Raw genomic sequence first — 23633 nt, forward strand, 5'->3', positions numbered from 1 at the left:
TAGCTGGGCCTCTTCTAACTACTGAAATTAACTGCATATTGTGCAGACAGTGTTCACTCTCTCAGAGTGATAAGACCAACTGTCTATAGCTGATGCCCAGGCATGGGATGCAGAGAGGCTCCTGCTTATACTTATTGCTGTAACCCCCAAGGCCAACCAACTTTGTTATTTGCCCCGTTGGAGGGTCGGAAGTGGAAAAGCATAGTGGGGTCCCACCTGCAGGGAGGAGCGGACAGGACAGGTGACCCAAAACTGACCAACAGGGTATTCCATCCCATCTGCCTCATGCTCAGTATAAAAGCTGAGGGATCAAAGGGTCACTCTCTCATCCTTCAATGGCCGACATCTGAGGAGGACTCTGTTTGTCTGCCTGTGATCCTGATCCTGAATCCAGATCTGGAATACAGTTCCCGTCCGTCACTGAGACCAGCCTGGGACTGCCCTAGTGCCAGCTGCTGATGTGATTGTCATCTCGGGAGCTTGATACAGTTTTGTATATATTTTTCATTATTTCTTTTTATTTTATTATTAATATTTCATTAGTTTAGTTCCTTCTAAACTCATAAGTCTCTTTTTCCTCCTCTGCCTCTCTCTTTGAAGAGGGGTAGAGGGGAGCATCTGTCAGTCCCATCTGGGGTCCCTCAGGTCCCCAGTAGTGGATTTTGGCCTAAACCACAACAGCTGGCGATCTAAAATTTTATTTAATTTTATTTATTCAACTTTCATTGAAAAGGCTTTTTTTCCTTTGGGAGGCAAGGTAAATCCCCAGAGCTATTACTAAGGTTAGCTGCTGTGTGGAAACTTCTGCAGTACTCACCCTGAGCATCAAATCCTAGTTCTGAATTTTCCAGCTTTTATTAGCACTTTAAATATTACAGCCCAACCAATTTGGGTTTATTCCATTTTTAGGTTTAATAGTGGTGTTAAAAAAGTGAAGCCAAATGGAACCTTTTACTTCCAAGTACACTTTAAAAGCATTTTGATAGAAGAAGATCTTAAACAAGTTACAACTTTCTATTCTGACATGCCACACATGAACAGAGCCAGAGCGATTTCCTAGCTACCTGGATAAAACACGGATGTGATTGTCAAGTGTTCTTAAATGCAAGAAATTATATGGTCAGCCTAGGGAAGCAGAAAAAGAGCACTCTTCTGTGCCAGAGGACAACTGGTTAATTCTTATATGCATACACTAACACTTTAAGGGTTTTTTCCATGCATTATACATGCACCGCACCAGCTTGGAACAATTTCCATTCATTTTTTGCACAGGATGCACAACTGACAGTTCTGGGAAATCATTCCTAGGTCTTTATTCTCTGCTGGACTTTGGGACTGCACAGTCTCATCTTCCGCTTCATTGTATGTCACTGTGTTGAGTGAAGAAGTGGGCAACCTATTGGCTTCCCTAATACTCTGGTGCCAAGTAACACATGTACTGTTTCCCCAAACACTTTTTTGGCAGTTACTTCATGAACATCTGCTGCCCACAGCCAGGAACAATCTAGCTTCCCCTGCAACTGGTGATAGCAGCAGGCAGCTTGTGTCTTCACCTTCTTCTGAAAGTTCAGCTCTCTCTACCAGCTTGAGGTCTCCAGCTTAGGGCAGGGAAGAGCAACTACCACAGAAAAGGTGAGCGCAGAGCAGTTGTGGTCAGTGTAGCAGTGTAAAACAAAAAATGATGTTTCACTGACTTTCTCCAACACTTCAGCCCATTCTCCTGGATAGAGTCCAAATTTTCAGAATTCATGGGAATAGCTGGCATTGCAAAAGGCCTGATAGGAGTAACAAAGTATGTTAAAATTTTTACCTAAGCCTTGCTGAAAAACTAATGGTTTGTGAGAAGGAAAGAAAATGGCAAATGACAGTGGAGGGAAAAAAAAGAAATTTAACTGGACTTCTATTGTAATATAACACAAAAGGCAGCTAGCTTCTCTGAATTTCAGTGTAACAACGTCAGGAGTGATATGGAGTTAAAAAGAGCAAGAAAATGGCATTAAATATAATCTATTCCTATTCTTGCAGGGATAGCTGGCCTCCATCCAAGGCATTCACACAGAGCTACAGAATCCCCTCCTCCTCAAAACCAAAACACACAGTAGGGATGTTTGGTGATACAGATGAGAAGGGAGCAAAAGAAGGAAAATAGCTTGAGATATTCTATATTCTTCTCCAAAATATATACCCAGCAGGGATGAGTATGAATCACCAGTCAGAAAGGCACATAAATTACCATCCTCCTTGTGCTGGTTTTGTTTCACTTGCTTTTAAATTTGTTGAAGGATTGTTTTGTTTTGCTTTGCTTTGCTTTGTTTTGTTTTGCTTTGCTTTGTTTTGTTTTGTTTTGTTTTGTTTTGTTTTGTTTTAAACACCAGGGGCATCATTTTCTGTATGCTCACTTCTTGGGTTACATTCAGCCTTCAGAATTTTCTGAAATACAAGCCATACAAAACAAGTCATTCCTTGTTCACCCTCATAAATCATCATGCAACAAAATCATTGCCCCTACTGCCTGCAGGTGACTGATTAAAAAATGAGTTCTGACACTGAAAAGATTATGACAAAGAATAGGGCACTAAAATGTTCTGCTTAAGAAAACAGAATGTGATGTGGAGAAAGAAAAGGTTAGCTTCCTCGCAATTAACTTTTGGGGCACAGAACTCTAGCTCATCAATTTGAAGCTGATGCTTCATGTCAACAATTTGTAAATTAAAGTAGGATTCGTCTCTTCCAAGAGGCAGGAATGAGAGTTTTACAAAGGAGCTGAGATTCGGATGTCTGCACTTTTTCCTCTGTGCCACGTACAGAGTAGGATGCCATGCCAGAGTAGTACAGAGTATTCACCATCTGCCGGTGTCTGAACTCTCACCAGGGCTGAGTCTCTCGTTACTAGGTCCCTGCGTTTCAAAAGTGCTGGGACATTCTGATAGCTCATTTGTCTTAAGCAATGTGATATTCAACACTCCATCACCTAGAAATTGTCCCTAAATTTTGAGTGAGCTCCAAAATGTTGAGTCAGGTGCCTGCAGTCTATAGAAAATGTATATGGGTTATATGAGCTTTGCGATAGCCAATCCACTGAGTGAAGCAACATCTAAACTGTACTGTGAGCAATGTCAGGTGAGAGGAATAAGGAATTTTGCAGAACTTAGGTTTTGAATGCAGGTATATGATCAGATGTGAAACGGATTCAGCGACAAAACACATCTTTTGCATTGAAATACCTAAGTTATGCATATGCAGACCTGTAATGTCTTACCTATAAAATCTACTTCTCAATGAGATAGATGGGCTCCATTTATACTCAAAGGAGAGAAATAAGCACTCCCAGAAAGATTAATCTGTCTACTTTTAGGTATCTATCTTGAGATGAAACAAGTCACAAATCACATCCTAGGTATTCCTACAGATAGTTTCTAGACAACTATTCAGATATAGACTTCTGTATTCATAGAATCATAGAATGGTTTGGGTTGGAAGGGACCTTTAAAGGGCATCTAGTCCAACACCCGTGCAATGAGCAGGGACATCTTCAACTAGATCAGGTTGCTCAGAGCCCCGTCCAACCTGACCTTGAATTTTCCATTTCAACAGATGACTCTCATTGCCATTGGCTTGTCAGGTTGAAAAGATGGCCATAAAACTATTTGCCTGACTTTAGGAACAGATCAATTATTAGAACATTTACCAGATCAATAGGACACTTGAGCTTCATTCTTCCCACAGTGACCAGGGTTCAAGTTTGCAAATGCCTATTGGCAGAAGGGAACATTATGCCCGTATCACTTAGTACAGGTGGGCTGCTGTTCAAGCAAGTAACAGGGAGTAATCAAGCAGCAATACCACTGAACTGGAATCACAGTTATCTGGGTTCCTGTCAGCACCTCCCTGAGTGAAGCAGTCATGATTAAAAAAGAGCAACAGAACTTAAAGCCGAATCTAAGTCCTCTGTTTCCTTGGCAAAAAACAGTGCTGGCAAGCAAGAGACTTCTAGCATTCTCTTTTGGCCTCACTGACTCCTGAATTCCTTGCCGACCCTGATGAACGAAGAGTGCCTTTCTCACAACCAGATGGTTAAGTTCTGCATTGGTTGGGCTGCATACCCCTCAGGCATGCAAGCGACTATGTCATTGACCAGAAAATAGGCTCGTCTATTCTGCTTCTATCTGATTATTTTGAAATATGGCAATACTGACTGTTAATTTGTTAAATGTAACTAGAAAATGCTTAGGAAGACTGCAGTCTTCAGGGACCTTAGACTGCAACTCCCAAAGAAGCCCAGGCAGGGAATAAGTTCCCAAATGTTCAGTTCAGCCACAGTAGCAGCACTCTTAACTTTGCAGAATAGAAAAACCTTAGGCACATAATTCATTTTCAGTAGAAAATTGGAGGATCTATTGCTTTTCAGGCACACAGATGATTGAACAGATAATATTTTTTTGCAATTTTTCTATTAAAATTAGACACCTATGTTCTTTCGACATACACTTTAGGCACCTAGGCAATTTTTCAGGTTTTTTTTTCCTTACTGCAATATTTGTATCTTACCGTATTACATTTCACCTCATTCCAACTGTTCTATCCTCAAGGTTATCTAATTTTTCCTGTATGACGTCCTAGTTCTCTTCTGTATTGACAGTGTGACCCAGTTCCATATCAGATATCATTATTTCAATCCTACTTCTCATGCCAAAATCATTAAAGAAAATACTAAGAACCACTCCAAGGCTAATTCATGAAAAATGCTTCTAGTAGTTCCCTTCAAACCATTACATCTTTTTTTCAACATCACCTATTTTCATCTTCACTTTAAACAGCTCCCTAACTATCTTAAAGTGCGTACCTCCATCTTATTAATGAGCACTTTCCTACAGGCATCATTTCAGCTGCTTTACTCATAAATTAGTCTGTCCCAGTGGGATTATTCCCATTTAACTTCAGATGTCTTTAGGATGGTCATCTACAGCTAAGCTAGTCACCCCTGGGTAACTTTACAGTCGACGGAGAGAAATAAGCACTTGTAGGTGTGATTCATCTGCCTTATTTTAGACATTTTCTTTATGTTGGGATGAATCATAGCCCAAAAGGAACTATTTTTTGGCATTGCTAAAAAGGAAGCATGGGGTGATTACTTTAGAAATAGGTGTCTCCAGAGCAGACACGTGCATTTAGTCGGATGAATCCCCTAATTAATTACCAAACAAATTTGATCTTTCATATATCTCTGCTTTATAAAATCTGTTATCCAAAAAATTAATTCAGTTATTCCAGCACAAAATTCTCTTGGCAAAACTTATTGCATTGTATACCATTTTCATTTACCTGTGTGTCATAAATTATTCTTTCCATCATAATTTTATCCTGCATACTGTTGATGTTACACTAGTAGGTCTGTTGTTGCTCAATACTTTCACCTGGAGGAAATTAACCTTATGTGTTTTGCTTCTGTCTGCAAAGAGGTTATTTCCGTTTTCTGTGCATTCATTCTGATCTTTATTAATTTTTATTTATTATTATATGTTTATTTATACATAATTATATACTACACAATACTGATCTTCTTGTCTTTATATTTATGTTTCACATTTTCCAGGAAAGGGCTGGATATTCTAAAAGTTATGCCCAACCAACGCCAGAAGTTTGGAACACACGAGATTCATTACAAAATGTTTCATGTATAACTCCTCAGTTGCGTGTCTTTTGAATCAAAATTCAAATAACTAGTAAAGGTAATAAATGCAGTTAAGCATTCATTTTACATTCAGTGAATCACAACCGTTATCAAAATCTGTAAACACGAGAGGGGGAGAATGTAAAATTACTCAGTAACACATGACCCCAGAGCAATAAGCAATCTCCGCTACCCAACTCCTCTTTAATGTGAAGTCTCTTTGCAAACAGATGCACTAGAAAATGATCTCTCTGATGCTTAGTAAATTAATTTCAAATTGACTTTATTAATACCAAATAGGTATCCTTATTAACAACACATACGATGACTGCGTAAATATCACTAGATTGCCATATTTATCAGAAATAAACTGCAACCATTTAGCATAACATTAAAATCATTAATAGACTACAGTAGGGTGGGTTTTTTCATACTCAGAACAGTCAAGAATCATGCATAATGTAACAGCATATCTTGCAGCTGGTAACAGCAGGCCAGATTGCAAGAGATATTTTAAATGTGTTTTTATTAACAAGAGGAAAAGGGCCTTTCGACTGATCTGAAGCAATTTCTGAGAGAAAAGCTGAAGAGGCTATCATTACAAAAGGTAATGGTAAATGGAGAATCCTGGCAGAGAATGTCCTAGGAAACTATTTTCCCCTGTATGTGACCCATATTTACTGAGGACCAGATCCAAAACTCATTTGAAAGTCAGCTGAAAAGCTCCTGCTGAAGCCAATGGATTTCAGACCAGTGTTGGCGTGCGAGAATAAGGTAGTTGAAATTATCCACAGGGGTTTGGACTCAAGATGAAAAGTAAATGATCATGTATGCAATTGGTGTTAAAATGAGAGATGAGTCTGAACTGCAAAGTTTGACATGATGTGGAGTTCTTTTGGATTTCTTTCCCCGTTCAACCACCCTCAATGGCTCTCAAGGTTTTGGGTCTGTGGTTTGATTCAGAAGCATTACAGAAACAGATAGCGGGTATGAAGTGCAGTGTCTGGAGACCCACCAATAAATCTTAATTCATATATTAGACCCTAGTTTATTAAATACTGTGGGTTAAGTAAGCTCTTTAAGTAAGTAGCTCTTTAACAATACATGGATAAAAATCAGATGACCAGAAAATATTGGTAGTGAGAGAATTCACACTCAAGAAATGTGTCAGATCTTCCTATGAGCAAAACCAGAGAAGCCAGCTCGTTCACAAAGGGGCTTTTTAACATTTAGCTCATGTAAGAGTGAGATAGTTTTGTATTGTCAGTAGATTCACTCATCTGCCTTATATAGACTAATATGATTTAGTATTGATAATATCTTATTATATATTAAGCAGATTTTATATCAGAGTTAAAAAAATTAAAGAAGAATTATGCTTTGCAGCAGTACTTCTTCACTATTGAATCAGTGCTCATGCTGTGGTTTCCATCTGCAGACCCTCCCAAGCCCCTCTTTAAACTTTAGGTAAAATTTGTCTACAATAGGTTAACTACCTAATAACGGTATGTTGGGTAAAGTGTACATTTTGAATTCAAACTTTTATTCTTTCCCTTGCATTTCTTTTTCTCCCTCAGTTATTATTGTCATAATTATTGTTAGTGCATTTCATATTACTGAAGATATGAATTCTAAATGTACTATCTGCATTGCATTATTCTTTACATGCTTATTGTATTAAGTATTTGAGATTTTGAGTAAAAAATAAAAAGTCTGTTACACTGAGAGGCTTTTTTCAGGGGCTGGCTCCTGGAACTCTCTTTGGGAGGATCTCGTGCCTGAGAAGTGACATACAGTTTCTAGTGTCAAAGGAGACAGACCTTGTTAAATTAGGATTCAGCTTCTATTAACGCAAATCTCTAAAATAAGTCTGAGGATGTAGGGATGTCTCTTTTTCTTCCTGTTGACTGTAAAGAAGCCCGGAACAAGTAGCTCAGATGTAGTTAGAACTATGTGCGTTCAGTTACATGAACCCCATTTCAAGTGATGTAAATTTACCACTGTCTGTTGTCTGATGGTCTTCTCAGAAGGGGCTGTATAGATCCCATTCAAAACTCCACTCCACATCTTCAAGAGCAGTTCCAGCAGAGAGGAAAAGGAATGAACCGGACACTTGGTGCACTGCAAGATTTTGCAATTCTACCAATCTGAAAAGGTGCCATAATTTCCAGAGCGATATTGCTTGCCTTGAGAGATTGTAAATTCTGAGACAATCAGGATAACGTTTTTAAGCAGGAACTTCCTAAAGGGGTGCAATCTTTGCCAAAGGTAAGGCGCATTAAAAGAGGCACTCACTCTGCATAGCCTGTCGATAACCAGAAAACCCTCTGGAGCTTGAGAACAGGTATGACAGGAACATCAGGCAGCTAACTGTCAAATGAAGAGTTTGTGCGGTGGTTAAACAATACAACAGTTTTGTCTATAATGCTGTGTAAGAACAACACTCGTGATGACGGTGTATTCTGCCTCCCATTCATTTCCCGTCTACACAATAGACTCCTGGTGCTTTTGTCCACGTGTCCCCAGGTACGCTGATCAAGCAAATATGACAGAAAATGTAGGCTTCTGAAGGATCTGCAGGGTATGTGCCTCTGGGTTCACACTGACAGACTGGTCTGCCTGACTCACAAATTTAGTCTTGACAGTTTGCCCTCAAGCCGCTGATTTGCCCTCAACACATCATGTAGACATACTTGGTCGTGGTCTGGAAATGAATGCCTGTTGGAAATGTTACGCCTTGGCAGGGTTCCCACTGCAGAGAGAAAATCCGTAGCCTTTTTAGGAGTTGTGTAAGAATAAATGACTGTGACCCAGAGCTTTAGATCTAAATCAGACCTAAACTTAAAAGAGGGCAACAGCAAATTTACAGCTTAGTCTCTTCTGTAACTTTAAGAATAGTTAGCAGCGTGAGCTAGCATCACGCGATATACTTGAGAGTCAGCAACATAAATGTGGTTGAAGGCTCATTCAGAAGACACAGTCTGGTTGAAAGTCCAAAATGGTCCTTGTTCATTCAATCCAGTGGGCAGCACGGTCAAAATTGTGCTTCTGCTGCTTATAAGAACAACTTTTATTTTTCAGGTGGAGGGGGGGGGGTTTACTCTTTAATTTAGAGGACGATAAAGGGCTTGGACAACATTTCCTGGATTGCTGTTAATGCAGAGTGGAATTGATAGCTAGGTATAGCCCTTGTGACTGTAAGCAGCAGTTGTCATTGAAGCAGAGACCTTCCTAATTCATTCTTCATCATCCTGTAGATGTTTTTGTTTGACCTAATTATGTGTGACTGCAGGTGTCAGTCTTTCTTAATGTACTTGAATTGTGTGCTAGGAAAAACATTACAAGAGCTTTGAACATAAGGTGTTCCAGACAGGCAATCTATAGAGCCTTGCTCTGTGTATCACTGGTGGTTTAGAAATTATACAAAGAAAAATACTATTTTTTTTAAAATCAAACTTGGTTATTTCTGGGTAAGGTTGGTGTTATTAGGCCTGAAAAAGAAGATAGGGGCACTCTGTTAGCATCTGTTGTGTAGTAAGGCAGTTAAATGTAAGAAATCATTAGGCAGACAGACCACAGCAGATTAAATTTACGTGGCAGCTATTGTGTACTGTTGGAAGAGTTTTCTAGTAAAAAGAGCCATAATGTAAAGCTGGGGTAAATATGGAGTGTCTATACTAGTGAGAAGGTCAGGATGCACAATGATGTGGGGGATGAGCTATCATCCAGATGAAAGATGCAGCTTGCAACATGGGAATGGAAGGCAACAGGACAGTGCTCTACCCAGCATCCTATAATGGGATAAATGGTGAAATCACCCTCAGCTCCACTTGTGCCAAAATACTTTGTGTGGATGGTAGGAGGGTAGTATCCAGCTTTTCTATTAGTCACTCACTGGAGAGATGAGGACTCAGACTGCATTGTAGATATCTAAGGTGGAGGCAGAAGAATCCTCCCCTCCTTGTTACATGGCCTCCCATTGCTCTTTCACTCTCCAGTGTGCTCCCCTTTCTTTCATGATTAAACTCACGTATTTGATTAATCATTTGATAGTGAGAAAGTACCACTCTCACACAGCTTGCTTTTCCACACTTCCTGGAGCAATGAGAAATTTTACGTCTATAAAGACATCTAAAAGTTTACTGTCATTGGTCATTTCTATTGAATCAAAATCTGGGACCCCTCGGCAAACATTTTGTTTAGGGGTAAGGCAAAGCACTTTCATGTACAATATATTTCCTTGTATTCATTTGCTATGCATTTTATTCTTCCTGTAGACTGTAGCAAAAAAATCTTCCGCCAATGCACATCCTTTCCCTTAAACAATGTGAGACTGACTTTGCTTATATTCAGCCTCTGTCAGTGGTTGCAGCAGCCAATCCTCACCAAATGCAATAGCAGATACTCTGTCTCTTGGGCAGCTTTTGTATGCTGTTCTGTTATTTATGATCCATATACAATGCTGGAGAGGAAGGGGGAGGACCCCTGTTCTATTTATAATTGCAAGCAAAATACTGCTGTTAAATTCTGCTGATCCCGCAGCACTTCAGTAGCTGAGTTCGCAAACGGGCAATCAAATCCGTCAGCAATGTATGCAAACCAGCCCTTTGCAGCAACTATATGTATAACATATATGGACCACCAGAATCCTTTTGTGGTAGCTGTCTCGTTTTTATAACAGGGCATGCAGACGTTAAAGGTGCCTTCTGTGATCAGCATTGCCTTTTCAGAAGTCAGCTACAGATTGTTTCCTGCTTCCCTTAATATCACCAGCCCTATGGCAACAAATGAGGAACCTTGTAGGTATGCTATGTATAATGCCTTCTAGCAAAGAGTTAGTTCGGATTCACTGCTGACAGTTTTGACAGCATATTTGTGAGGGCCCTCACCTGCCACTGCTGAAGGGAACTAATGAAATGCAGCACAGGTCAGTGAGAGGGAAGACACAGGCAGGCACTTCAGCTGTCACATAGCTTTTGTTTTGGTATTCTAACTCACCGCAATCACTCTTCTGTCTTAGGAACCAGAAGCATTTGCTGCTGTGTGTATTATGCTTTTCTGAAGATACCAGTGCAGTTTTGCAGCTCCGTAACACAGCTACCACTGTGAAATATTTTTGTTGCTGTGGCATTGTTTGTACCCTTTAGCACCCTCACACACACCCCAAATATTCCTCTTCTTGCTTCTCTACAGCATGGCTAACTGGGCTATTGTCCTAGACCACAGCTACAAAGACTTTCTTACTATTCAGCAGCATTAGCTCTAACATGTACCTACGGGGGAGAATCTCATGGCAGATTAATCTGATTCTGCTGCTAAAAAGATAATACATACACTGCTGTAAATACAATTTTACCTAACTGTGCTCCTTGCCACCATCTAGTGGGTGGCTGGACATTTTGTTTATCCCTATAAATTACTGGGTTATCTTTTGGGAGAAGCCACAGAAATACTTTGCTTATCCACCATACTTAAAGGTACTTGTCAAAAATACCTTCCCTGCTAGCTGGTTCAATAACGTATATATCTGCTACACGTTTTCATCATAAGTATAGTGCTAGAAGTCAAATATGACAAGTCTTTGCTCTGTATGTAGTTTATCAAAGCTGTCTTTGAAAACCTCAGCCCACTGAAAGCCCATAGGAATATATGCACTGTTTTTAGACGGAATGGGACTTGCCCCAACTTTGCCTTTTATAACAAAATGTATTGTATACGGACCAAACGTATGCATATGTATGTGTACATACAAAGACAAACCAAGTCACGATGCCTTACTCAAATCTCCTTCTGACCTCAGTCAGTCAAAACTATTCTCGGGCTTTTCATACATTTGTGCATAAGTTCCCCTACAGCCCTTCTGGACTGCTACTAAGCTGAAAGCAGTCTTCTTTGAGCAACCTGATCTAGTGGAAGGTGTCCCTGCCTATGGCAGGGGGGTTGGAACTAGATGATCTTTAAGGTCCCTTCCAACCCAAGTGTTATGGTTTGAGAGACCCATAACAATTTGTTGTCATTTAGACAAACATTCTATCACCCGATGACCCCTCCCCACCTGGGAAAGGAAAATCGGGAAAAACAAGAAAACCCGAGAGCTGAAGTATAAACAGATTTAATAGAATAAGATTAGATAATTAACATTAACAGCACTAAAGAACTGATATTGATCCCGACACCAATACAGAATATGCAAAGATTATACTCAGCCAATTACATCAGTAGGAAGCTGTGCACTCCCAGCAGTGGACAGCAAATGTCGGACACTGCGAGCGCTACAGCTTCAGGAGGAAGGGAAGGCCTCAGGGGTCCGGCACCAGGGCACGAAGTTCTCAGGATGGCAGCAATCAAGGGAGAGAGCGAACTTCGCAGCAAACTTTCTAATTCATAATGAGTGTGACGTTGATGGTATGAAATAATCCTGTTGGCCAGCTTGGGTCAAGTGCCCGGGTCTCGCTCCTCCTCATCCCTGCACCTGGCTAGCTCAAAAACACTGAGACCTTGAGACCCACACACCATAGCTGGCTGTAAAGTAAATATTTTCACAAATTCGGACGCTGGAGTCTTCTAAAAGTGCAGTTTTTCCAAGCATTAGAAGAGAAATTAGTCCTGTGTCTCTCAAACCAGGACACCAAGCCATTCTATGATTCCATGAAAGCTTAACAAGACAGAAAATGGATGCAGCCTTAAGAATACACTTACTGTCCAAGTGTCCAGCTGCAATCTTGTTCTCCTGTTACACCACCAAGCACTATCCCTACTGCAGAAGATCTTCATCTGGGTCTAGCAATACAAACCAAATCATCTGAAATTGAGTTCTGAGAGCCACAAAACTTCCACTCTCTTGAAATGAAGAAGCTTAAAATCTCTAATGTAGAAATGCCACAGTCACAAAAACTGCAGTGTACTATATGAATGCAATAGAAAAGAATAGCAGTATGGCCAATGATCAAAAAATAACAATGAAGTTATCAGGAGATGGTTAAAAAGGTGCTCTTATTTCCCTCCAAACAGCTTTCCAGAGAGATGTTTTGAGCAGTCATTACATCCACTCACTCATATATATACTAAAAAAATTTATATATGTGTGTGCATGTCTGTGTATAAATATATCTACACACATAAACACATTTACATACACTTCATCTCCTGGCACCTACTCTACTGATTTGGTAGTTTGTTCTGCTGTAAATTACACACCTGGAGTACTGCCCCCTCTGATAAACTATGCCTTCTCCCCTTCTTCTCATCTTTGTGAAAGCAATACAGGTAGGGATTACTCTGTTCATGTCATACATTGATACAGCCCTATACCAAGAAAATAACTGATTTTTTTTTCAGCCTTAATTTTATGTATATAATATTTGCTGATCTGGGATTTTGCTTGACTAGCACGGGGCTGAACTCAGAACAATAAATCCAATGCAGAAAATAGCAAGCTGAATTCAGAAAGAGGAACGCTGTTTTCATGATCAGTTGCTTTTTCTTTCTTTCTGCTTGTAAGAGAAATAGGTATGAGAACTATTCAGTTACACTTTATATGGTAGTTTGTTTATTTAGGTAGTTAAATTATATAAGCCAAAGCTTAAAAAATTTAATTTCGGGGAAGAAGACAACAATCAGCTCTTCATAATTCCACTAATCTGTAAAAGACAAATATTTTTGCATAAATAGAACAACAACCAAATGCTTTACACACTGAGCTTACTCCAGGTTGGCCTGTCTTCACTGAAATTTTTAGCATGAAAATTACAGACAGGCTGGTGGAAATATTAAACTTTGCCAAATGAAATATGTCCCCCAAGCTCTTAGTCCTGATTTTCGATCAGATTGAAGGTGAGAGCTGGCTCTTTCAAGAAATGGGTGCACAGAGAGCAACTTATCTAGCATCGGCATATTTTGGCTGAGGGCAACTACCTTGTTGCAAAATAAGCCGTTCCACAATTTCAATATAGTAAGGAAACGAGAAAAAGGAGTGATATTATTGCTGCCAATGATATAATGCTATAGACATGACAACATGAAGAAAAGATCCTTTCTGTGAGCAACATACCTTTTGAATTAGACAGATGGCTTAATATGAGATCTCAACATACCTTTGAGAGCAAAACAAACCTAAACAAAGGTGATGGTAAAAGTGGATGGACTAGAGGTGTCTTATTTGAGTGGGATTCAGAAAATGCGTTTTGATTTTTGTGGTGGGAATTCACAGTAGCTGAACAAAGTTTGTCTCAGTAGTCTCTGCTTGTAGCCAGTGGAGCCACACAGGGGAATTTAGAGCAAGAGGAAAGTTAACCATTGGGAAAACCTCCTCCCTTCTCTGCGTGTTCCTTTTTCTTTTCACATTAGACAATCAAGACCATAAGCAGAAATAGGTAATGCTGCGCTGATAAAAATCAAGCTGAAACTGGGGAGTTTATTGCTCATCTCTCAGCTTTAAGATAGATGCAATGATGTGTGAAGGTAGTGCACATGATTGGTGCCAACAGCTTCACTGCCTAAGAAGCTGAAATCCCTTTTCCAAAACTATTGAGTGTACAACAGCATGGGAAGCCACTGGTACAGCTACATCAATATGCTTTGATCCTATACAAATCCTTTTCTACTTACCATTCAGAAGAAGCCTGTGGCCTCTAAAAAATATTTTAGAAATTCTTTCTCAAAGTTGTTGGATTTTTTTATTTCGAAGATGGATAAATACTTCCAATAAATTTTATCATGTATGAACCAGCTTTACCTTATTACTTAAAGAATTTGGTACAGAGTATGATGCACCATTCCAGAATGAGACTTGGTGAACCTAAACATAAAATCATGGCTCCTGAAGGAATTATAAAATCAATGGCAGCATGAGCACAAGTGAGTTGCACAAAAAGTTTTTGTTATTATTGCAGTCAAGAGCTATTAATCTTTTGCCACATATTTAGGGGACTACAACTGCATGAAAACAAATGTTTAAAAATTCATGTTACAGAACTTTCTGGGACAATATAATTGGAATTATTGCCTGCTGTAATTACTGCCTTGGGTCTTCATTTTTTTCTCCTTATCTTCTGCGTTTTCCCTTCTCTCTCATTCTGCTACATAGAGAGATAACTGTTATTCATGTTTCAGTATACCATTTGTTGACTACTGCCCAGTCTTTCAGCCAACATGATATGCTAAAAAGATACACAAAGTAACCTATTTTAAAATACATTTTCAGAATATAGAGTTCCAGTATCAGTTCTCATGAAATCCAGAATTTAAGAGTAGTAATACAGCTAAAACCCTGTCTTGTCATTTTGTATCAAAGGGTTTTAGTGGTCTTATATTACGCTTTTTGTCTGCATTTATTTCTGTTGTAAGTAAGCACCATGATAGTCTTGTAGAAACAGAAAAGTTCTCCTTTTGGATTAATATGCTACTTCAGAAATGTTCATTCATTAAAACAACACAAGTATATTTTCTGACACGTCTCTATTGTGTTGTACCAAGAGATACTTTAGCCAAGTGAGTATGGGGCTGCATCTTTGTGACACACCAAACTGTTGGCATTTGAGGTCAGGGACGTGGCATTACTAAGACTTGATCCTGTGAAACATAGCGAACTTCCTCAGAGACAGCCGATATCTTGCAAAACGGTTTCCAAGCTAATTGCGTTTGGAAAAGGAAACTTTAGAAGATAATGTGAATGTCTGTAGATACTAACTAGGGCTACAGCTCTGTTTGCTTCCCATCTTCCTCACCAAAGTGTTGACCCACTTTTATACAACTACTGCCACTGAAGTCAACGCACACAAGAACACTTGGCACTTTTCAGAACTCGGTCCTCAAGCGGATACTGAAAAAACATATAAATGCTCCAAATGCATGCGGGTTGTCCAGGGTTCTTTAAAGCCACAGATACCTTTCTTAAAAATAACCAATGCCTGGACTATGTTAGATCATTTCCTAGCATGCGTGCCACTGCATCTGTCGAAGAATTTCTTGAAGTTTCTGACTCGCTTGGAGGGGAATAAATACAAAAGTAAGACAGAAGAGTGGAAGTGTCCTTCCACCAAGATGCAGTCAAGAAATCTCTTACGTTTTTGGATTCTGCCTGAAAGTTTCTACAGAAAGTTCAAAGAGACAAACTTGCTGAAAGCTCTCCACATATTTGCCTCAGGGAGTGGGATTGGAGTGCATTGTTAATATTTTTACTTCCAGCTTGCAGAATGGAGCCATTTCTTCTTCTTTTTGTCTTTTTTTTTGACATTAATTAACCTTTTTTTTGTTTTGGTGTGTTAAAAAAAAAAAAAAGTGACGAAAAAAGGCAGCAAGATTTTCTTTTTCTTTCTCAGTAAATCAAATTGGATAATTGCAAGAGATGCTTATTATTAGGCAAGCCTTGACTTGTGATGCGCTGAGCCATCTATCTTCTGCTGTGGTTACAAGAGCAACCTGCTATGGGTAACCCAACATACGATCCTGTGGGGCATCAACTCTCTTGCAGTCACGCCTGCAGACACGTTGCTACTGTGACATACCCTGGGGTAGATGCAAGCAAGTTTACCCTTCAGTGAAGTTATTTTTCCTTTATTATCCTGTTGCAGAATCTATCACAGCCCAACAATTCCACAATTGATTTGCTGGCAGCTGAGCCCTAGGGCTCGGAATGTAAATAAGACTTGGAATGAAAGTGATGTGCACTGCAGCAGCCGACACTGAGTGCAGGTACTTCATCAATTGACCTGATTTCTGGAAAATACACTTGCAACCTTGAAACTTGCTTGCCATTAGAATCTTTGCAATAAAATATTAGTCTCCATGGTAATGAGAAGTGCTTTCCTAACTTATTTAGAGTAAAAATGTGAGGAGATGACAATATCTCTGAGAAAATGAAATTTTCAGTATCATTTCACAGTTGGACAGCTTCCTGCAGACTTGTCAACAGATTAGTAGCATTCTGCCCATTTTATACATGGAAAAACTGAGTAATTAATAGCCCTCAGGCCTTCCTTGCAAAAAGGAGATTTAATGAGCAGTATCAGAACAGAAGAGCACATAAATAGTTTGCCTGTGTCCATGCAAAAGAACATCACCAATGGAAGGATGGCCCTGCCTTAGTCCTTAAAAGATCTACTAATTCTTATTAAACAAATGCTGCTTTACCCATCTGAATGTTGCAAAATTATGGGGCACAAATGATCTCTTTGGGGCAGGAATTCTGTCTTTCCTCTATTTTTGTCTAGTATCTATCACAATGGGAGTCTGACCCATAGGCCCTAGCTTACGAGGAAAAAAAAATTAATTAGGGCTGAGTGGCCGACAGGAGAATAAGAAAAATGCAACAGGCTCGGTACAAAGCCAGGTGCTCAACAGACAAAATATTATTCAGACCAGCTTATGAATAAGGGGCTGTTTTAGAAGCCACATAAATACGGTTCTAAAGCTGGTTGTGAAGTTTTTCTGAATCATTTCCTTGTAGGAAACAGTCAAAATAATGGACAGAAATCTTCCAGGCCGGTAACCACAGAACTGAAGTCAGGGTGGGAAAAGAGAACAAAACCACCCTTTTTCTCCCTAGTTAGAGAGCCAGAGAAAGCCACAGAATTCAGATTATGGCAGCCTGCCCAGGAGTGTCCTATCAACTCTACTTTCCAGGGGACAAAAAGCCTCCCGGAAGGTAAATGGTTACCTGAAAAACTCAGTCTTGTGTCTCCTGAGATAGAGCTCTCTTGGATGGGCAGGAGAAGGAGAAGACAGTTTGTGTCCTATGGAAATGTTGGGGTTTTATCTTTCTTCTGTCAGTTCAGCAAAAGTTTTTCCAAAACCTCAGAATTCCTCATAGGAAGGAAAACACCATGTTATAACCAGCTCTGTTGGGTTTTGGTTCTTGTTCTTTTCACTGAATTGCTGTGCAGCTACGGATAAGCGACTTTATCTCATTATTCCTCAGGTTTTCGACCTCTAAAGCGAGATGCTTCCCTTTGCCAAGCAGTCCAGATGAAAAAAAAGATAAACTGTTCCTTCTTAAATTCCTTGTACAGCCATAATTACCCCTGAGCAAGAAGGGAAAGAAAAATGTTATTTACAAATCACAGCTGGAAATTATCTAAAAGCAGCCACTCTAACTACACTCCACAATAACGCATATGTCTTAAATTTCTCAGCAGTTTCTTGGGTAGACACTAAAACGCAAGCATCACTCTATGATCTCACAGTTACAGCCACACCTGTCTGTGAAACAAAATGATTTCAGTAAGAATAACAATTTCATTTCACAAATACCAGTAACAAGTTTAAAATAATTTCTGCATTTTATGGCAGTGTTACTGTCTGGTGTCCTAGTCTGCACTAAGATGTTGTCTAATGGCTGCCTGTCAGATCACGCTGCTCGCCAGCTTTGCCTCAAACAGTGATGCAGTTTTAAGACCTTTCAATAGATTTTGGTTTATGAGTTATAAACTGAGTTCATTTGAATCATGCACTATTAGTTTCTCCCTTTTTTTCACTATATTATAGAGCATTTCATTGTATGTATTTCCCCAGAGTTCTCTTATCACTTTTAGGGTTAGCTTCAAAGATCCTTTTTTGCCTTCTACTTTTTAAATATAGGTCTTGGTCATGGAGTTTTTTACATGTGGATGAACTTTCAGGATTTCATGGACCCCAATGTTAGGTAAGTAGTCCTGTGAAATGGAATGAAAGACAAGGTTAGACACATAGCTGAAAAGCTAAAAATAGCTGGAGAGAGAACCTTTATACAGAAAGAGGTACAGGCCCCAGTTCATTGTTTCTTGTACCTCACATCATCATTTTATATTACTCAGTACAAAATTACATCATTTGACTGAGTTACCATATTCAGCACTTATATTTACTTAGGCAAATGAATATGTGAGTGCAAAACGGAAATTCAATTTGCTAATATTACGTAATACAGGGAAACGCAAATATTTTTTTCTGGTTCTCTGACTACCGTTGCAAATGCATTTCAAGAAAAGCATCTATTTTAGATGCTGTTGGGTTTTCCAGTAGATTATAATTTCCCTAATCCTCTAAGGTCTTGCCCAGTACAATTTCATATAGTGTGCAATAAAGTTCCAATCAATTTAACCTGAAGACACATACAGCAGTCTTTAAAGGTGCCTATTCATATTTATATTTGCATGTGTGTGTGTGTTGACAAAAAACTATTAAACTGGAGGACAAAAGTAATGAATTACAAATTGATTCTGACAGCAGAGATGCTTGTACAGCCTTTTGATTAGGACAATACAACTTTTAAATATAAAACTTGGAAATATTCCTAAATCATATAATGTTAGCACATGCAATCATTCTGACTACAACTCCAATCTTTTCCTCATAGAGCTTGAAATAATTTTAGGAAGAAAATTTGAGTACCCTTGAAAATGATTTAAGAGTTCCACTTTCCATTTTAATTTTCTTTTTTATCTTCTGCTTCTTTGTGTCAAGCACAGATAGTTATTTTCATTTCAATGTCTGGCAAAAAGAGGGTGGAGGGAAAAAACTTATCACAGTTAAGTGAAAACTTTGTATTGTCTCTAACATAATAAAAGCTAGGCAGATGCACAGAGTGAAGTAGTTCAGGCTTAATGCTGAACTTTTAATGAGTTGCCATAACTACATTGGTACTTTCCCTGAAAGGCTTAGGTTGATTATTGATAGACAATTCGGTATTTTTCCTATAAAAGTTAAAGTATACCTTGTACTATGTCTAAAGAACCATAGGAAAGAGTAGTGATGAGGATTCTTATGGTTCAGAGAACAACGGAATAGCAGAATCTTTGTTGTTCATGAGTGTTTCACCTGCTACAACATTTTCATTTTATATTGACAAGAACACACTTCATAACCCCCTTAGAGCATAATTCTCACATTCAGAATTAACTACTATTTTTAAAAGACATCTCTTACCTACCTATTTGGGGGAAGGAGAGTGCGTGATTAAATATATACTTTAACATCACTTAAGACTGTGAGCCATTATCCTTCAAATCTACCCTAAACATTATATGGAGTAGCAATGAGCCTTCAATGGATCTGCTCATCCTCAACCAGTGAGCAAGGGTATGTCTACAGTAGCAGGGCTGAACGATCCAATACTTGACTGGAAGCCTCAGTTCTAAAGGATATTGAAGTTGTGGGGGTCTGTCTGTCTGATAACTTCTGTCACACCTAATCCAGAGTTATCAAAATACAGGACCCTCAAGCATGTTCAATTCCTACATGTTTCATAAAAATCATAATGGCTGTGTAGATCACAGCAACCCCACGGACACTTTCATGGAGAGATCCAGCTGTCGCTAATTCTATATGGTGGCTGACCAGCCAAGAAGTCTGGGCAGGCCGTTCACCAGGGAACACACTCATAGCTCTGGTCAGCCATGGAATAAAGTGAATCTGGAACAGGTTGCAAGCCAAAAAGCAAAGTGAGGAAGAGAGGGATCTTAATGAAGATGGTTTACATGGGCCATGAGAGGAACTTCAATTACTAAAGCAAGGAGGTGTGAGAATATGAGGCACAAAAAAAAAAAAAAAAAGGAAAAGGCGGCTCCATTCATTCCACCCCTCTTGCAACAATCTTGTTTAACTTCTTTTTCATTTGTATTTTGTTTTTATGACTTATGGTTGATCAAGACTGCAACTGTAACAGGCGTATAAGTTTGCCTTTATCTACATACATATATGTGTACGTACACACACACATGTACAAAACAAACAAGCTACCTTCTGCTGCTTAAAATGCCTTGTAGCAGAATAAATACTTGGGACACAAGTTGCCTAGAGAAAGAGACTGTTGAAGTACTATTAACAATAGTAGTGCAAATATGCATTTTACATCTGCAAATATTTGCATATAGAATGCTTGTGCATGCCCCAACCTTGTGCAACAGGTAGTGACCAGAGGATTACCTACAGTTAGGGGCAGTGATGCTCCATGGCCACACCCACATTTATGATGGCAAAATCCAGGCCGTGGGGAAGATGCAGCTGTTTCAAAAACAACTACAATAAAGAGTGACAGTCTTTTTGGTTGAATCCCTCATTACCATAGTCCCTGACATTTTATTCTCTTGTCTGCAAAGTCGCTGCAATACTTGCAGATGCTGATCCCTTGAAATACAGTGTCTTTTGCATGCTCCTTTCTTACAAAAGAAAGATTGGCCTTTGTGCAGATCTGCGATCACAGGCTGCTAAAAATAAGGATGAAATAGCCACTTGGGTAGATCAATTTAGCATGCTGAGAAAACTACAGAGCAGGGAGATACTCTCTTCATACATATACCCTCCAGGAAACTGCATATTGGAAAAAAAAAAATTGTGTTGTATTTAGGAACTGTTTTAAATTGAAGCGCTATAATAACCCTCTGAAGAAGCAGACTGGAGATAAATTATGCAACTGTAGCTGATTTGAATCAGATTTTGAGTGAACTAGGGAACTCTCTAGAAGAGGTATTTGCTCTGCAGTTCTTCAAATTAAAACAGAATAGAAGGTCATTGTAAAAGCTCCTATATTATAAAAAGCAAAATAATAAACCCCTAAGAAATAGGCCTATTTCAAAATGGAAAATAATGGGAAGGAGGGACTTCTGTATATGCTGTCTAGTTCATAAGGAAATGTTAATCAGTATTGTTGTACTGACATAAGTGGTGATGAGGTGATTTATACCATCTGTGCATCTGGCTGTATGGATATATAAAAATTTGACCAGAACTGATAATATCAGCACACTTACACTGAACAAATGAAATTCCGGTTATAAAACATAGATCAAGGATGTGCAGATGTGTAAGAAATGAGAGCGAAGGAGCTACTAAGACAAGCATCTGATGTGAATGGGCCATTAGTAGAAATAAATACATCAGCAAATGTGAAAAAGTCAAACCCTCTACAGAACAAAATGTAACGTAGAAATGTGAAAATGACTCAACTAGTGTAAGTCTGGCAATTGTCACAGTTAGTCCGGTGAGGCAAATCTCAACCTTGATTCACAGAACTTTACATATATTTACATACGCTTAAATTAAAATATGTTCTTACATATGCACAAATTTAAGCATGAACTGAAATTTCATTTACTTCATTGGAATTTATAGAAGACTACATGACAGACTCCCTTTCCTAACTAAGGATTTCTTTTTCTAAATTGGGTCCCTCTCTTCTGAGTTGGGGCCCTTCTGTTAGTAAACACGAAGTATTTAAAATGTCTACAAATATTGTGATCTCAGGAAGACGGTTGGATTTGGAAAGACTGGAAAGATCATTGACAATTTCACTTGATAATACTGATTTGGGGTTGCTTGGGGGGATGTAAGTTGAAACAGTAAGGAAACGTGACAGTCACCAACTAGTACTTCCTCATCATGAACTAATGTGGCAAACCAACCATTTTTAGGAAGTGATATAAATCTCGATGCTTTGGATTTTAGGAGTTGAAAACCTAGAAAACATGCTGTTACAGATTATCTCACATTTTATCTTGCATTTATAAGGCAATCTGACCAGAAAGTCATAAAGACATCTTTCACCTCTACCATTTTATGATTGTAAATTATAAGCTACAAAGGTTACTGATTATGCCTACCTGTATCACTAAGTCGCAGACAAGGACAGAACAGACAAGATAATTTTAAAGTACAAGGCACAATTTACTGGTTTGCAGGTCATGGCCTTTGTGTATTTATTTTAGCTCTTGTAACACAGGGACCAGAAGTTTCTGACCGGAGAACAGAACTTTGCATGCTCAGTGACAGCTGGCTTTGTACTGCTTCCCAATCCAGAAGCACGTCAGACGCTTTGTGGTAGCTGTTGAACAAGCAGAAGTTACAGACTACCATCTTAAAAGCAGGAGCTTCACATATACTTGAATAACGTACTGGCCTGGAAATTGTGCTTGTTCAGCTGGTGCCTCACAAGCAGCCAAGCTGCCCATGTCCTAGGCAGCAGATGTTTCAAAGCAGGTGTCAAGTAGACAATTATGGGTGGCAACCACTGAAGCCCTCCCAAAATAGCATTTCCACTTGAGAGTTAAAAGCCTTAAAGGAGCTATAAAATAACCTTGTTAATTTGACACTTGGTAACGCAAACATCTCAAAAATCCCCCTCCAAATTATATGTTTCTACCTGGCTCACAGCCAGGATTCCTCATCCAATTTCAGTATGTTAAGATTTTATTGTTTTTAGCGAAGCTTCTGCTGAACATTTGGTGGTGTAGTTCAGCATTTAATCACGCTTTCCTACAAGAAAACGGCAACGATGAAACGCACCAATAAAGTACACCTGATAAAGCCTTTTTATTGTTTCCTTACGGTATCTTGTCCTGCAGGGAGCACCCCGCAACAAGCCCGGCAGTGCCACAGGGCCTCAGCGGGAAAGGCAGGAGCACCCAGCTACCGTGCCCCAGAGCTACAGCGCGGAGCTCGCCCCGGAAGGCAGTCCCGTTCCCTCTCTTCCCTTCCCGCCTCCCCACCACCCTACAGGCTTCGGAACATCTTTTTTTTCAGGGACATTTTCGCCTCGCCTGAGCCCGCCGCCGCAGGAACCTCGCCCCTGAGGGAAGAGCAGGGGGGCTCAGGGCAGGGGAACAGGCGCTTCCCGCGCCCGCCAGGTACCTCGGGACCGGGCGAGCCCCCCTCGCCGGGAAGCCCTCCTGCCTGCCCACCCCGGCTCACCCGCCGGTAACGGTCACCCTAACGGCCGCAGCGGCGCGCGAACGCAGGGCGAGCCCGCTCGAGCCGCCCGCCCAGCCAGGTGCGCGGGACAACAGCCACGCAGGGGCAGCGCCGGGCAGGCGGGGGGGGGGCAGCGCTGGGCGGGCAGCGCTGTGGGAACGCGGTGCAAGCGGCGGGCAGCCCCCGGGGGAGGCCGCCCGGCTTCCCCCCTTTGTGCGAGGCGGAGGGGTGCGGAGTTTGGAGCGCAGCGTGAACCGACCCGCACCAGCCGAGCTACCGCCGTAAGTGATCTCCTCGCTTC

The sequence above is a fragment of the Vanellus vanellus genome (assembly GCF_965231255.1).
Source record: "Vanellus vanellus genome assembly, chromosome: 1".
Lineage (NCBI taxonomy): Eukaryota > Metazoa > Chordata > Aves > Charadriiformes > Charadriidae > Vanellus > Vanellus vanellus.